This window comes from Lissotriton vulgaris, chromosome 2_1 (genome assembly GCF_964263255.1).
Source record: "Lissotriton vulgaris chromosome 2_1, aLisVul1.2, whole genome shotgun sequence".
Lineage (NCBI taxonomy): Eukaryota > Metazoa > Chordata > Amphibia > Caudata > Salamandridae > Lissotriton > Lissotriton vulgaris.
In genome coordinates, this window is record NC_141687.1 from 1,850,098,201 (window position 1) to 1,850,114,425 (window position 16,225).

General features: G+C 49.5%; 1 protein-coding gene across 1 annotated transcript in view; it reads right to left on the reverse strand.

Annotated features, from left to right (window-relative positions):
* Window positions 1–16,225, reverse strand: part of HACD3 (3-hydroxyacyl-CoA dehydratase 3) — a 362,043-nt gene that overhangs the window by 117,947 nt on the left and 227,871 nt on the right. The window lies entirely within an intron of this gene.

Here is a 16,225-nt window from a genome sequence, read left to right on the forward strand (position 1 = left end):
TCTAAGTTTGACTTGTATTTAACTCCCTGACAAAAGCAAAATCCATAATTTTTTTCTGCTTGTTACATTTTCTTCAGCTTGGTGATCTTTTGTGACTCATGAGCTTGGCAGATTCCTGCCACTCTGCGAGGTGGCCAGGCAGACATGTTGAGAATATCCACGTAAGACAAAACACTACATGCAATCAGCAGTGCTGGAACAATTTAATTTTTAGAGCTAGTGTGCCGCCGTCAATGTTACAATACTGATCTTATAGATACAGGAAAAAATCCAGGCATCACACAACGAATAAGTGAAGCAAAAGAGCCACGCCATTTGGGTAGAGTGGTATGGGTGCAGTATGTAGCGGGTGGTGTATTTTGGAGCACTGAACCAAATATATCACTGCGGCATGGTTTGGCACGGCACTGTCATTTACATACAACACATTCTCCATTGAAATGGCCACTTAATTTGGAAAGAAATACATTTCACTGATTAAACTATTTAGAGTGCAAACAATATTATCTAGACATAAGGTGTCAGCGAATATTTATCTAGGCATCCCCAACTAAAGTGTCTAGATTGGTTTTAATCCCAATAAAAATAAATTCCCTCACACTTCAGAATTACACAAACCAGGTGCCTCATTTGTGATGTATTAAATGCCAATATATTTTGAAATATGTGTGCAGTCCATTTGTAGGTATTTAAATTGCCTTCTGTGTTAGAAAAGACGATATCCCACGGTCTTTCCTTTCACACCCGCAAGATTGTCATCCTCACACTTTTTACTCGGAGAAAGAAACGTAAACGCCAATTCCCAAGCTAAAATAGTAAGCAGCAATTTCTCAGAAGACATAGTCTGACGTTTAACCTCGTTCTTAACCTCGTTATTTTTAAAGCACAGTAAATGTGACAAAATAAAACAAAATGTAAAGGCATCTTTCTCACCTTCGAAACTCTAGCTTTTTTAGGGGGGTTGCAGCACCCACCGCATTTCCTGCTTCCAGTACCTATGCATTCAATTCATCTGAAAGGAACACGTTTACAGACTCAATTGGTTAGACTGAAACTGTATCAAGGACCCGCAGTGATGTAAAAAGCCCCAGCAGACCCAGTGATCCTCTTCCAGGTGTTCCCTACCTATTCTCCACTGTGGAAGGGCCCATACGCCACCTCTACAGTGTGGGTGCAATGTTTAAGTTTCTGGACAAAGCCAATAGACATTGGCTTGCTAGTGTGACACTTTCTTTTTTTTAAGAAAGCACATGCCACAGAAATTGTTTCAAAAACTAAAAGCATTGGCGCCGTCAATGTTTTTTAAGCCATGTTTTGTGCAGCAGGCTTTTAAATAAAAAAAATAATAAACCGTGCCAGCAGAGACTGTCAAAGCACTTTTCTTTCTTTTTCTCTTTAAGGTATGCAGGCAGAGCAGCCACACTGCTGTACAAGTGTGTCAACAAATTCCCAATGCCAACAGACCTAGCATAGACTAGACCTGTTGGCTTTGCCAATGCTTCTTAAGTCAAATTTGTGAGTTTACGAGCTTCACCGGAGAATAATAAGGAGTTTACGAGCTTCACACAAGAAACCAGCAGTCTCGGTTTCATATACCATGTCCACCATTTCGACATGACCGACATGCGCACTCTGAGATTTTAACTCTTATGTAGAACAAGCACTGGCGTTGCCAATAGGTCTTGCAGTAGGAAAGTTGGAGCTATTGGTTTTGTAAATGACAAAGCCCTTTATGTTTTTAAAATGAAAACAAAACTAAAAGGCATTGTTATTTGCAATTGTAATAGCTCCAACTTTCCTACTGCGAGACCTATTGGCAACGCCAGTGCTTGTTTTCACTGTGGGTGATTTATATTTTGTCGAGGCTGTGTTTTTCAATCGGCTTTCATTAGGAGCTGTAGTACAGAATCCTGAAAACGCATTTATTTTTAGTTGTTAGTTTTGGACTTCTGTCAATGAATAAAACCTATTTTTTTGTGCTCGCAAACCTATCGTTTGAAGAAGCTGTTCGAATGAGCTATGGTTTGATTATTTTTTTTTTCACGTTTTGTGATGGAAATTGAGCACGCGTTGTGATGTGTTTAAGCGCCTGCAAAACCCAAGCTCTGAGGAACAGCCTAATGCACGCTGGGAAATGTAGTGTTTGTTTCCAATGAGAGAGCAGCAACAATCACGCTGTTTATTTTGCATTTTAAAAGGCTTTCCTCACTAAACACAATTAATTACATGTAAAGTGGCTAAACCTAAAGCCCCGCTAATTTTTGGTGTTTTTTAAATGATGGCGTCGGCTCAATATCCTGTGATTTTGGGCACATCACTTTCCCTGTGCCTACAAAAGAAGAATGTGTCCTTGTGCAAGGCAGCTAGTGCTCATGTGAAGCGCTTCAGTACTATTGGGCAGTGTTCGCACTACGTAAAGGTACAATATAAAATAAAATAAAAAAAGTTGGTAGCTACGGTTAAAAAAAAAAATAGTCATGTGCAGCCATAGAAGTATATTAGACGTGATTCCTTCTGCAGGCGCTCTTTCAAACTTTCACAGGACTTGAACACTGTTCATGGATAAAAAAGCACAACCACAGTAATAATAGAGAAGTAGCTCCTGTGAAGAACGGGAGTTAGCCGGACCTGTGCAGACGCAGTGATAATACATATAACACATCACCATCAATGAGCATGACTTAACCGGCCTTGACGATGCAGAAGCAAAACACACAATTAGAAACCACATTAAATGTATTCTGTGATGGACATGTTGCAATATACTCTAGACAGTTCTACCAGGCCATACCAATGGCAAAACGCGTTCTATATAATTTCTACCACTTAACTTCTGATGCAAAATTACTTGAGGTGGTAAAAAGAGTGTATCACAATATTCAACCAGAACGAGCATCTGATTGACTGATGCAGAGGCAAGGACGAGAAAGGAGGCATGGTTTAGACAGGGCGGAACTGAAGTGCTGGCGGGCAGAAAGGACGGCCATGCGAGGTGGGAGGAGATTGAGGCGTCCGCAGCTCTAGTGTGTCAGGCAGATGGCGGAGGGAAGCTGGATGGGGGCGGGAGAGCCTGGGGCGGGAATGCGAGCGAGGGGAGGCAGATTAGGAGGGAAGCCGGATGGGGCGGGAGACTGGTGGGGGGCGTCATTTAACTTTGAATTACCGTCCCAGTCGAAAAAAGTAGTTTGAAAGTAAAAAGAAACAAGAACGGGCATCTGATTGACTGATGCGGAGGCAAGGACGAGAAAGGAGGCATGGTTTAGACAGGGCGGAACTGAAGTGCTGGCGGGCAGAAAGGACAGCCATGCGAGGTGGGAGGAGATTGAGGCGTCCGCAGCTCTAGTGTGTCAGGCAGATGGCGGAGGGAAGCTGGATGGGGGCGGGAGAGCCTTGGGCGGGAATGCGAGCGAGGGGAGGCGGATTCGGAGGAAAGCCGGATGGGGGCGGGAGACTGGTGGGGGGGCGTCATTTAACTTTGAATTACTGTCCCAGTCGAGATAAGCCCCGCTGCAGAGGATGTTTCCTGTAAGCCTTCCTCTCTTTTAGCGATGGACGTGATGGAAATAAGAAGATAATACCATGCTCTCAGGGCGGAACTGAAGTGCTGGCGGGCAGAAAGGACGGCCATGAGAGGTGGGAGGAGATTGAGGCGTCCGCAGCTCTAGTGTGGCAGGCAGATGGCGGAGGGAAGCTGGATGGGGGCGGGAGAGCCTGGGGCGGGAATGCGAGCGAGGGGAGGCGGATTAGGAGGGAAGCCGGATGGGGGCGGGAGACAGGTGGGGGGGCGTGCCTGTGGGAGGGTGATTTAGAAATGTTGCGGCGGATTAGGAGGGAAACCTGATGGGGGCGGGAGAGCCTGGTGGGGGGGCGTGCCTGTGGGAGGGTGATTGAGAAATGTTGCCGATGCGCGTGCATGTTTAATCACGTGGTTCACGTGAACAGCATGAAAACCGCGGGGCTGAAAGCCCTTTGGTTTGAAGATGTTTTCGCCACATGAATTCTCGCTCCGCTCGATACGCTTGCGCACATCGATAGGTCGCGAGACCTAAAAAAAGGTCGAGCAGACCTACTCTCAATGCGTGAGCATAGAGAGTGTCTGCTTCAGACCTTATGTGGCCCGTATTTAGGAATGTGGACAAGACTCAGACGCGCACTTTTGCAGTCTCAGTTTTGACCGCGGGAGTGCGCGTCTGAGCCGCGCTTGCGCAGTTCAACTCACAGCCCCTGCTCACACACAGACACAGCCAGCCCCCACCCCTCTGCATGCACGCACACACACACACAGGCGCGCGCGCACACGCACGCACACACACACACACACGCACACGCTGCCGCCCCCCTCTCCCCTGCATACACACAGACACGCTAGCACGGAGCCCCACTCACCGGGATTTCTACTCCGCAGGAGCTCACTCCGACGTCAACGGGCACAGGGCCACCGGCACTCCGCTCCTTGGCTTCCCGGGCGGACGCCGGCTGCACGCAGGGCTCTCCTCTCTCTGCACCGGAGCCATGCGCCAGCCACTGCAGCCTGCCTCCTGGGAAGCTCCGGTCGCGTGTCCGGCCCCGCCCCCGTCCCAACAAAGGTTGCCTGGCTTCCTGTTGAAGCCGGGCTGCGGCGGTGAGTTTGCTTGTTTATTTAAAGGCACAGAGACAAAGTTTGCTGTCCCATGACCTAATAGAGTTGTTTAGGTTCCAGTAGCCTTTCGTTCCTAACCCGTGTGACAGGTGGTACAATGTCTCAGACAGAAAATTGAATAAAGTTGACAACGTCTAGAACATTTAGCCCCACTATTAATAAGAAATAAATATTAGTTTAAAATTACAAATTGCTGGGATGGAAAATCTCAATCCACGCAAATGTTTCCTTTCTGTCGGAGTATAAACAATTTCATTCATGTGTTCTTTCGGCTTCCGCAGGAGTGTTCCTGTGTGTGTCACGTGTAATTACAGAGCGCCATTTACTTTGGCCGGCGGCCATGACTTATGAGTGAGCTCTGCCTGTCAGCCTGGGCCCGGGACTGTGTCACAGCCGTGAAATGTACCTGGGGCAACATTCTGAATGAGCTCTCTGCTTTCTTCTGTAGTAAAATAAATATCTGTAGTCAATTGGGGTCACCTCTGTCATGAATGTTCGGCTGAGCAGGAGCAGGCTGTCTGTTTTGTGCCTCGAAAGACTGGATTTTTTTCTTTCTTTTTTTAAAGTGAACCCGTTTATGTTAAAAAATGTGTAGCTCGCTGAAATAAATTGTACATATGACCAATAAGGCTTAATATTTTTATCGCCCTTATTAATAGGTTATGAAAGGGTGCATGACCCCGCCAAAAATCAAAATGATCTATTATTGGAATATATTTTGCTCTCGAACCAGCAAAGCGGCATTCATCCCATGTGCACATTTTGCCTCACTCATTAAAAGTACATTTTCTTTGCATATCATACTAAAACGGTTTATTTACCACATTATTGGAGGGGATACCGTGAGCTAAGAAGAGGTTTTTTTAATGCCACAAAGGCCTCCTAAATAAATCACTTCTGTTGGCAGCATGAATAGTTCGAGAAACACAGGTCTGAATCCTGAATGGATACAAAAACCAAAGAGAAATCCTGCCAGTTTTTTCCCCACCAACCGCGGTAGTTTTCAGAGCGCTTTCGAGGAGCGAGTGAGCCTGGCCACTGCAAGGCAGGGCTGGGGAATTCTGCGCCAAAATGGAATTTCTGGAAAGAAATGGGGTGCATTAGGTAAAATGGCCCCTTTTACAACAGATTTTCATCACAGACTGTCTTTTCCCCAGTTCCTTCTTTCTTCTACTCGCACATCCTTTCTCTCAAACCCATCCCCTCACTTTTCTCTCTCCCATCTCATTTTACTTGTCCCCTCTCTTTCTTGGCGTTTCGTACCCTGTGTAACCCTCTCTCCATCTTCCTTCAAGAGTTATAATGTAAGGAAGAGTAAAATGGAAGGGAAATGGAGTACGTAGCATTCACTGTGTCATAAGTAAAGCTACTAAATAACATACAAATAATTGAAAAAAAGCAATAACCCCCAGTCCAATGATTACACCTTAAAACTCCGGTACAAGGAGTTGGTCTGGGGACCTAAGCCACCGCAGTTGGCCGGAGGGAGCCCAGGTTCAAAATACGGCAGTGCTTAAAGGTGAGATGAGGACAAAAAAAACTACAACAAAAAACAAATAATTGACAAAGAGAATAGGCTGGATTTAATGTGCCAATGCATTTGAACACAAGCATACACAGATGCTGTTTATATGTGTTGCACACTCAAATCTTTTGTTGTGCCATGAATGCCACCCCTAATGACTTTGCCAAAGCTGGAGAAAGTAGTGAGGAAGCACCTCGATGTCATAATGCTGTTTTGCCAAGGGTGCTAAAAATAGCTGCACTAGTCTTGAGCACATCCTATGTACATCAACTTACTTCTTAGAGGCTTCCTCTTAATGAAACCTGTTTTTAGAATATAGTTTTGTGTCTCCTTCTGCCCCCTTAAGGTACTAGGTGTATCACCGAGCATTGTTTAATGAAATCCCCAGTGGTCTCAGAAAGACGCAGTTAGGACTTGGTAGGGGGCTGGTAAGAATGCTGCTAGCAGCTGCGGCCCGTGCACGTACGTGCAATGGGGCAAAGAGGCCCCCAACATCGGAATCCAGGACAAGGCGCTGGAATGGATCATCTCCTTCCTCGACGGAAGAACACAGAGAGTCCGCCTACCACCGTACAAGTCAGAGGCCTCCGAAGTCATCTGCGGCGTCCCCCAAGGATCATCTCTGAGCCCCACCCTCTTCAACGTCTACATGAGCCCCCTCGCGGCCAACGTACGCAAACACAACCTCAGCATAATCTCCTACGCCGACGATACCCAGCTGATCCTCTCCCTGACCAACGACCCCGCCGCCGCCAGAGCCAACCTGCACGAAGGGATGAAAGAGGTAGCCGAGTGGATGACGACCAGCCGCCTGAAACTGAACTCGGACAAGACGGAGGTCCTCATCCTGGGCTCCTCACCCTCCGCCTGGGACGACTCCTGGTGGCCTCCCGCCCTGGGCACCGCACCCAAACCGACAGACCATGCACGCAACCTGGGCTTCATCCTGGACTCCTCCCTCTCCATGACCAGGCAAGTCAACAACGTCTCCTCGGCGTGCTTCAACATCCTACGCATGCTACGGAAGATCTTCTGGTGGATCCCCACCGAGACCAGGAAGACCGTCACCCAGGCCCTCGTCACCAGCCGACTGGACTACGGCAACGCCCTCTACGCCGGGACCACCGCCAAGCTCCAGAAGAGACTCCAGCGGATCCAGAACGCCTCAGCCAGACTCATCCTCGACATCCCACGAACCAGCCACATCTCCGGACATCTGAGAGACCTTCACTGGCTCCCCGTCAACAAAAGAATCACCTTCCGCCTCCTCACCCACGCACACAAAGCCCTACACGACCAAGGCCCGAGCTACCTCAACAGCCGAGTCAACTTCTACGCTCCCAAACGCCACCTCCGATCAGCCAACCACGCCCTCGCCGCCGTCCCCCGCATCCGAAGAGCGACCACAGGAGGAAGGTCCTTCTCCTACCTGGCCGCCAAGACCTGGAACTCCCTCCCTCCCGACCTGCGCCTGACCCAAGACCACCTCTCCTTCAGGAAGAAGCTGAAGACCTGGCTGTTCGAGCAGTAGCGGCACCCCTCCCCCCCCCCCCCCCCCCCCAGCGCCTTGAGACCCTACGGGTATGTAGCGCGCTTTATAAGTGTCAATGATTTATTGATTTATTGTTGGGGGTGTGGGGGGGGGTCGACAGACAACCACGATCCGAAATAAATAAATAATTAATTTCCCCTTGTCGACATCTATCGAAATCCCCCTAACCCCACTTGGCCTCACCGCTCTTACCTGCACGGGCCGCAGCTGGCTGCTAGAGTGCATCTGGCTGCAACTATCTTTGTGTACTCTCAGGGATGTCTAGTGCAAAGATATGGACGGGGAGACTCCAGTGCTGCCAGTTCCCCAGGAGAGTGGAATCACTGAGTCCAGGGGTGAGCTAGGTATAATTGAGTGTTAACCTGTCTATACTTGTGGCCAATGACAACACAATCATCAGCAGCCCCCCTGTGGGGTAATATCCTGCTATGTCTGCCTCTTTATCTTCACAGAGGAAAGGGAACTGGAAAAAGACTGGTTAACTTTTTAATAAACTCATACAATTTTATGGAACCTCTGAAAATCTGTAGAGAGAGAAGTTTGTTTTTGCATTCTTGCTTTGGGAGAGCCACTGAAGGTGTGGGAGGATTTTCTGTTAGAGGAAGAGTGCTGTAGATTGCAGGAATCACATTCTTTTGTAATAATCTGGACTAAAGTTATGGATCTGTGAATGTAGGCAGAGGGAATCTAACACAGTGGCGGATGGGGACCCTCAACACTCAAGGGGCGTCAGGAGGGACCGAGAGACAAACCCAGTGGGGGGCAAAAATATAGTTTTTAAAATAAAAACGTACTTACCCGTGTTTTGCTCTCCCCTCTTTCTTCTGGAGTCAGCGCAATGGCAGGCACCTCAAGGAGCCTCAGGCACCCCATTCTGCAAATCCTGATGCTGCAGATGAGCAGCATGAGAGCAGTGCCAGGATTAGCTGAAGCGGGCTGCCTTGACCCTACAGCAAGCACAGGGGGGCTGTGACTGCTCTCCACCCAGCTGTCTAAGACAGCTAGGTGGAGAGGTTTGCACTGAGCAAGTCAGGCTGGCCTTCGGCCAAAGAGGCATGCACAGTGTAAACTGGTAGAGTGAGCACCACCCCTCTGCAGCCAGTCAACAGCAATGCCCCACCCCCAAACACTGCTCAGGCTGGGAGCAGTGAAAAATAAAATGGTAATTCGTTGTATTACCGTTCTATTTTTCACTTTAGCTGCACTGGCAGGAGGGCAGTGACGGTCCTCCGCCCTAATGGCGTGGTCGCCGCTGATCTAACCATAAGGTGCTCTGAGTTTGAACAGCCTGGCTGTGCATTTTAGCTAAGTGGAAAGATGGCACCACAACTGCCGGAGCATTTGCTTCTTTCAGAGTGTGGTTCTTCCTCAGGACCAGGGTCTCTTGCTTTCTTATTGTCTCACTTATGGTGAGTCCTGACCTGCTGGGGTGAGAAGGTGCATGAGCTAAGCTTGGGGTGCTCGGGTGGCCATTGCAGTAAGGCCCAGAGAGGTGTGGATGGTTTAGGATCATGGTGTCACTTCTTGCTGCCTCCTCATTCACTATCACCTTTGAAATGGCCAAACACTTAGATCAGCAGATTAAATAATGTTCTCTGATATTTACCAGATTGTCTGACAAATAACATCTTCTCACCTATCCAGCACCACAACACTCAAAATAACATCAGTTTTTTGCTACTGGTCATGTTGTTGAGAGTAAAACTTTTTTTAATCTTGCTGCCTTAGAAACAGCTCATTTTTAGGTCTCGTAGCGAAAACACAGAGCGTCAGCGCTGTGTCTCGCCAGAGATCTTTTGTTGACGACTGTGCTTCCCAGGAGACAGTACCGGCCGCGCGCATCGCCTTGGAGGCGATTTGAAACTGCCACGCGCACGCGAACGCGTGCTGTGGCCAGGCGCTGTCTCCTGGGAAGCTCAAGCACCACACACGCATGCGCATACATACACACAGACACACACAAGCGCCCATGCACGCACGCACATACATACATACAGAGACACCCCCCCCTCACACATACACACACGCGCGCACACACAAGTGCACCGAGGCCCCCCTCCCCCGCCGTCACCGTCGCACACATACATGCATACACACACAGACGTGCACCAAGCCCCCCCAGCCTTTTGGAACTTACCTGGCCAATGTCGGGGACTCTGCTCTCAGCATGCGGCGCCCAACCTCCTGCTGGCGCGGCCCCGGGGCTCTACACCGCTCACAGTAGCCCCGGGCCGCGAGACGCATTGACTCCGCCTGCCTCCTCTTCCGGTCTGGACGTGGCCCCGCCCCCGTCACAGGCGACTGTGCCTGACTTCCGGGGCGGCCGCGGCGGGATTCCGGGGGCATTTTAATAGCAGCCTCTTGTAGCAGGTTAGGTCATATTATGTATGGACGATTTTATATAGAGCATAAAATTGTAAGTGGGCAAAAGTGAAAAAAGCAAATGTTTTTCACTGCAGGATCTAGAGTGCCAACATACACCATTTGAGCTTTGCGCTCTCATTGGCTGTTTGATGTCAGTCTGAACCTCTGTGGAAAACATCTACGTCCTTCACTGTTAATCATTTGTAATTCTATATGTTAGCGACAATCGGTGTGTGCACTCCCACTGCCCAGATACATGTCTTTTAGTGGAGCATTAAGTTCCAGATGTGCAGTCCGTACGCCACACCTAAGAACTGCTTGTACTCCAGGTTCATCATTTACTCCAACATTCTTTCCTTTTCCAATTATCTCGATCAAGGAGTGGTTGCATGGAAAAGGCAGTCTGATGCATTAGTGTCTCCCTTCTCACTGCCCCGGCTTCTTATCGTGCTTGCTGTTAAATCGCTTGACATGCTCTCATTGCTGATGCTTTGTATCTCCTAGTCTCCTTCTGATCCAGATGTACACACGATTTCACACAGCTTGTCGTCCCGCTCCAGTGACATGCAGATTTCCCCTCTTCGAAATCGCCTATGGGGAGGCAACTCCCGTTCTACCCTCTCTGTAACTCACCCCCAAACCCCGTACCTCACACAATTACAGGTCTTCCCGGGGTAGTGGTTGATACCCTCTAGCGCCCTTTTATGAAAATCACACAACAATGCTACTCTCGATGCCTTACCACCCCATCCCAATGTCCAGAAGCCGCAGATCCCTCTGTCTTATGTGCAGAGACACCACCAAATCAAAGCAACTAGACAGTATCAGCTAATCGGTCTGCGACTCATCCGAGACATATTTTGCAGCCCCCTAATGAGAGCACCATAATGTGATTCTAGTCTTTATTGCCCTTTGCCCATACAAGTTCCCAGTTGCTCACATTCTGAGGCAGACTCCTTCTGTGCGCGGCCATCCTTCGCCAAAGGTAACTTCAGCCTCTCCCTGGGGGTGATCTGCTCTCTCAAAATATAATTAAAGTTCATTGAACTTGACCAGGTAGACGCTTTCGCACCCACCACTGTCAACAAAATGCGTCTGTCTTCTATTTCTGCAAAGTTCGTCAGCTTTGGCGGCCATATTGAAAAAGGATCGTTCTCTCTTGTTACAGTTAGAAACGAGCTATAGGCGTGGAACGGGGAAAAGGAGTGGGGACATTTCGACGCAAATACAAGAATGTCGGCCATCTTAGAACAGGTAAAATTACACGTGAACATTGACAAGAAGACCAGCCTACAGGGCCTTCGAACTATAAGAAATGTTCATTAATAAATGTCCATGCCCCGTCTAATAGATAATAATTTGTAAACATTTTATTTCGTTTTTTTCGTACCTCAAAGGAACAAACAAAAGACTTGTGATGCTATTGTTTAGAGGCCTTTTTAGGTCTCGCAGAGACCTATTGGGGTGAAACCAGAAAGTTAAACCAGGCGGATTGCGAGTGCGGATTTTCAACAGTTCACTTGAAATCACGTGACCACAAGCACGCGCATTTCCCCACATCAAAGCCTCAGCCTCCCTCCCACAGGCTTTCTTCAGCGCGCTTGCCATTTGCTTCCTAACCAGCCAGCCTCGCATAATTGCATCAGACCCGACACCAGGCTGCACACCCCTCACCCCCCCAGTCACTTCATCCGCGCCCACTTCACATGCGCTCTGCAGGTCATAAACAGGACCATCTGCTCCACTCCCAGCACTGCATGACCATCTTCAAAGCAAGCTTGTAATTCGAGCTGCCCTCAGACGTTCCAAGACACACACTTTTAATGCTTCTGAGGTCGATAACATGAGCCCCGTTGCATTGACACACACTGCCCTCACACACACAAGTTACTGTCACACACACAATGCTCTCAGACACACAGGCACACACAGGCACTGTTCACACACAATGCTCTCAGACACACAGGCTGCTCACACACACAGGCCCTGTTCACACACAAGCACTGTTCACACACAGGCACTGTTCACACACACACAGACACAGACACTGCTCACACACACAGATGCAGCTCACACACACAGGCACTTCACACACACACCGGCACTGCGCACACAACAAACCGGCACTGCGCACACACACCGGCACTGCGCGCACACACACAGCCAAGGGTGCCAGGTAAAATGTATAAATAGGGATGGTTTTAAAAGAAATTTGCACTTGTTGTGCCTTTCTGCCCTCTACATCACTACATCATCACTCAGCGCTACCCCAGCATCACTCAGCACCACCACATTATCACTCAGCACCACCACATTATCACTCAGCACCACCACATTATCACTCAGCACCACCACATTATCACTCAGCACCACCACATTATCACTCAGCACCACCACATTATCACTCAGCACCACCACATTATCACTCAGCACCACCACATTATCACTCAGCACCACCACATTATCATTCAGCACCACCACATTATCACTCAGCACCACCTCAGCACCATCACATTATCACTCAGCACCACCACATTATCATTCAGCACCACCACAGCATCATTCAGCACCACCACAGCATCATTCAGCACCACCACAGCATCATTCAGCACCACCACAGCATCATTCAGCACCACCACAGCATCATTCAGCACCACCACAGCACCATTCAGCACCACCACAGCATCATTCAGCACCACCACAGCATCATTCAGCACCACCACAGCACCACTCAGCACCACCACAGCACCACTCAGCACCACCACAGCATCACTCAGCGCCACCTCAGCATCACTCAGCGCCACCTCAGCATCACTCAGCGCCACCTCAGCATCACTCAGCACCACCACAGCACCACTCAGTACCACCACGCGCCACCCCAGCATCACTCAGCATCACCACAGCACCACCACATCATCACTCAGCGCTACCCCAGCATCACTCAGCACCACCTCATTATCACTCAGCACCACCACAGCACCACTCAGCACCACCACAGCACCACTCAGCACCACCACAGCACCACTCAGCACCACCACATTATCACTCAGCACCACTCAGCACCACCACAGCACGACTCAGCACCACCACAGCACCACTCAGCACCACCACAACACCACTCAGCACCACCACAGCACCACTCAGCACCACCACTCAGCAGCACCACAGCACCACTCAGCACCACCACAGCACCACCACAGCACCACCGCAGCACCACTCAGCACCACCACAGCATCACTCAGCGCCACCTCAGCATCACTCAGCGCCACCTCAGCATCACTCAGCACCACCACAGCACCACTTAGCACCACCACAGCACCACTTAGCACCACCACAGCACCACTCAGCACCACCACGCGCCACCCCAGCATCACTCAGCACCACCACAGCACCACCACATCATCACCACATCATCACTCAGCGCTACCCCAGCATCATTCAGCACCACCACAGCATCATTCAGCACCACCACAGCACCACTCAGCACCACCACAGCACCACTCAGCACCACCACAGCATCACTCAGCGCCACCTCAGCATCACTCAGCGCCACCTCAGCATCACTCAGCGCCACCTCAGCATCACTCAGCACCACCACAGCACCACTCAGTACCACCACGCGCCACCCCAGCATCACTCAGCATCACCACAGCACCACCACATCATCACTCAGCGCTACCCCAGCATCACTCAGCACCACCTCATTATCACTCAGCACCACCACAGCACCACTCAGCACCACCACAGCACCACTCAGCACCACCACAGCACCACTCAGCACCACCACATTATCACTCAGCACCACTCAGCACCACCACAGCACGACTCAGCACCACTCAGCACCACCACAGCACCACTCAGCACCACCACAACACCACTCAGCACCACCACAGCACCACTCAGCACCACCACTCAGCAGCACCACAGCACCACTCAGCACCACCACAGCACCACCGCAGCACCACTCAGCACCACCACAGCATCACTCAGCGCCACCTCAGCATCACTCAGCGCCACCTCAGCATCACTCAGCACCACCACAGCACCACTTAGCACCACCACAGCACCACTCAGCACCACTCAGCACCACCACGCGCCACCCCAGCATCACTCAGCACCACCACAGCACCACCACATCATCACCACATCATCACTCAGCGCTACCCCAGCATCACTCAGCACCACCACATTATCACTCAGCACCACCACAGCACCACTCAGCACCACCTCAGCAGCACGCAGCACCACCACAGCACCACTCAGCATCACCACAGCATCACCACAGCCCCACTCAGCACCACCACAGCACCACTCAGCACCACCACAGCACCACTCAGCACCACCACAGCACCACCACAGCACCACCACAGCACCACTCAGCACCACCACATTATCACTCAGCACCACCACATTATCACTCAGCACCACCACTCAGCACCACCACAGCACCATTCAGCACCACCACAGCACCACTCAGCACCACCACAGCACCAACCAGCACCACCACATTATCACTTAGCACCACCACATTATCACTCAGCACCACCACAGCACCACTCAGCACCACCACAACCCCACTCAGCACCACCACTCAGCACCGCCGCAGCACCACTCAGCACCGCCACAGCACCCCTCAGCACCACCACAGCATCATTCAGCACCACCACAGCATCATTCAGCACCACCACAGCACCACTCAGCACCACCACAGCACCACTCAGCATCACCACAGCACCAACCAGCACCACCACATTATCACTTAGCACCACCACATTATCACTCAGCACCACCACAGCACCACTCAGCACCACCACAACACCACTCAGCACCACTACAGCACCACTCAGCACCACTACAGCACCACTCAGCACAACCACTCAGCACCACCACAGCACCACTCAGCACCACTCAGCACCACCACAGCATCACTCAGCACTACCACAGCATCACTCAGCACCACCACAGCATCACTCAGCACCACCACAGCATCACTCAGCGCAATCCCAGGTTATAGGTGTGCCATTTGCGAAATTTATAACTATTGGCATTGTAAAGGACAAAGCTATTAATTTACCTATTTTCAAAACCAACACATAAATAAAAAAATTGTCATTTACAAGACCAATAGCTCAAACTTTCCTAATGCGAGACCTATTGCATTGCAAATGCTTGTTTGCTGGTAGTTGCTGAGAGAGTGTCATTGGATGAATGGTCGTTTTCACCTAAACTATGATTTTTGCGTCCAGCAACCTTATGGCTGGTATGTTAAAGAGTTGTTTTCCGTCTTTTGCTAATGACTGCATTTTTTACAGGGTCTATTAGTCAAAAACTTTAAAGGAAAAAAGCTTTTACCAAAATGCACTAGATAACATATCATTTTGTCATCATTGCAGACTAAAAATATATATTTGAACAGTTTAAACAAGCCTTGGAATTTTAGTAGTATCAGTTCTTAAAAGAGGTGAAGATACTTGCCCTACGCAAGAGACTTGTGACATTTTCGGATTGAGTGCCTTGGAACGTAGGAAAGGATTTGGGGAAACAACGGAGACTTTGTCTTTGTGAATCTGTCTTAAAACAACCATCATAGTATTGTATTGTATTGTATTGTAGCATCTGCATAGCACTCCACAGACTCGAGGAGGTGGTAACGTGCTTCGCTTGCTAGTGCACCATTTTGAAGTGTATGGTTATAACTGGATGTTTGATGTAGTAGTATATCTATTTTGGAAGATGTGCGATTCAGAAACCTTTTGTGCGCTCTGACTACAGACAGCAAACAAGGAGTGCAGGGGGAATATAAGTACATGAGTTGGCATGTGGCCTAAGGGCCAGAGCTGCCGACTTTACAACTCGGGAACCAGGTTTTAGTACCGCAGTTGGTACAACATCCTGGGATTTTGGGCAAATCGCTTCATCTCACGTGGCAAAAATATAATGAATGCGAACCCGGTCTAATGTGACTGGTGCTCATGTAAAGCGCTCCAATGCCGTAGGGTCAGGTCCACGCTTTTAAGGCAAATAAGGCTCCCTTTTTTGTTAACGATTTTAACAGATAAATAGAGACCGAAAGCATTCATTTTCTTGTCTGTATTCATGTTTAAATGTGGATAAAAACGGAAATTAGGTTGCTTGTTGAGTAATT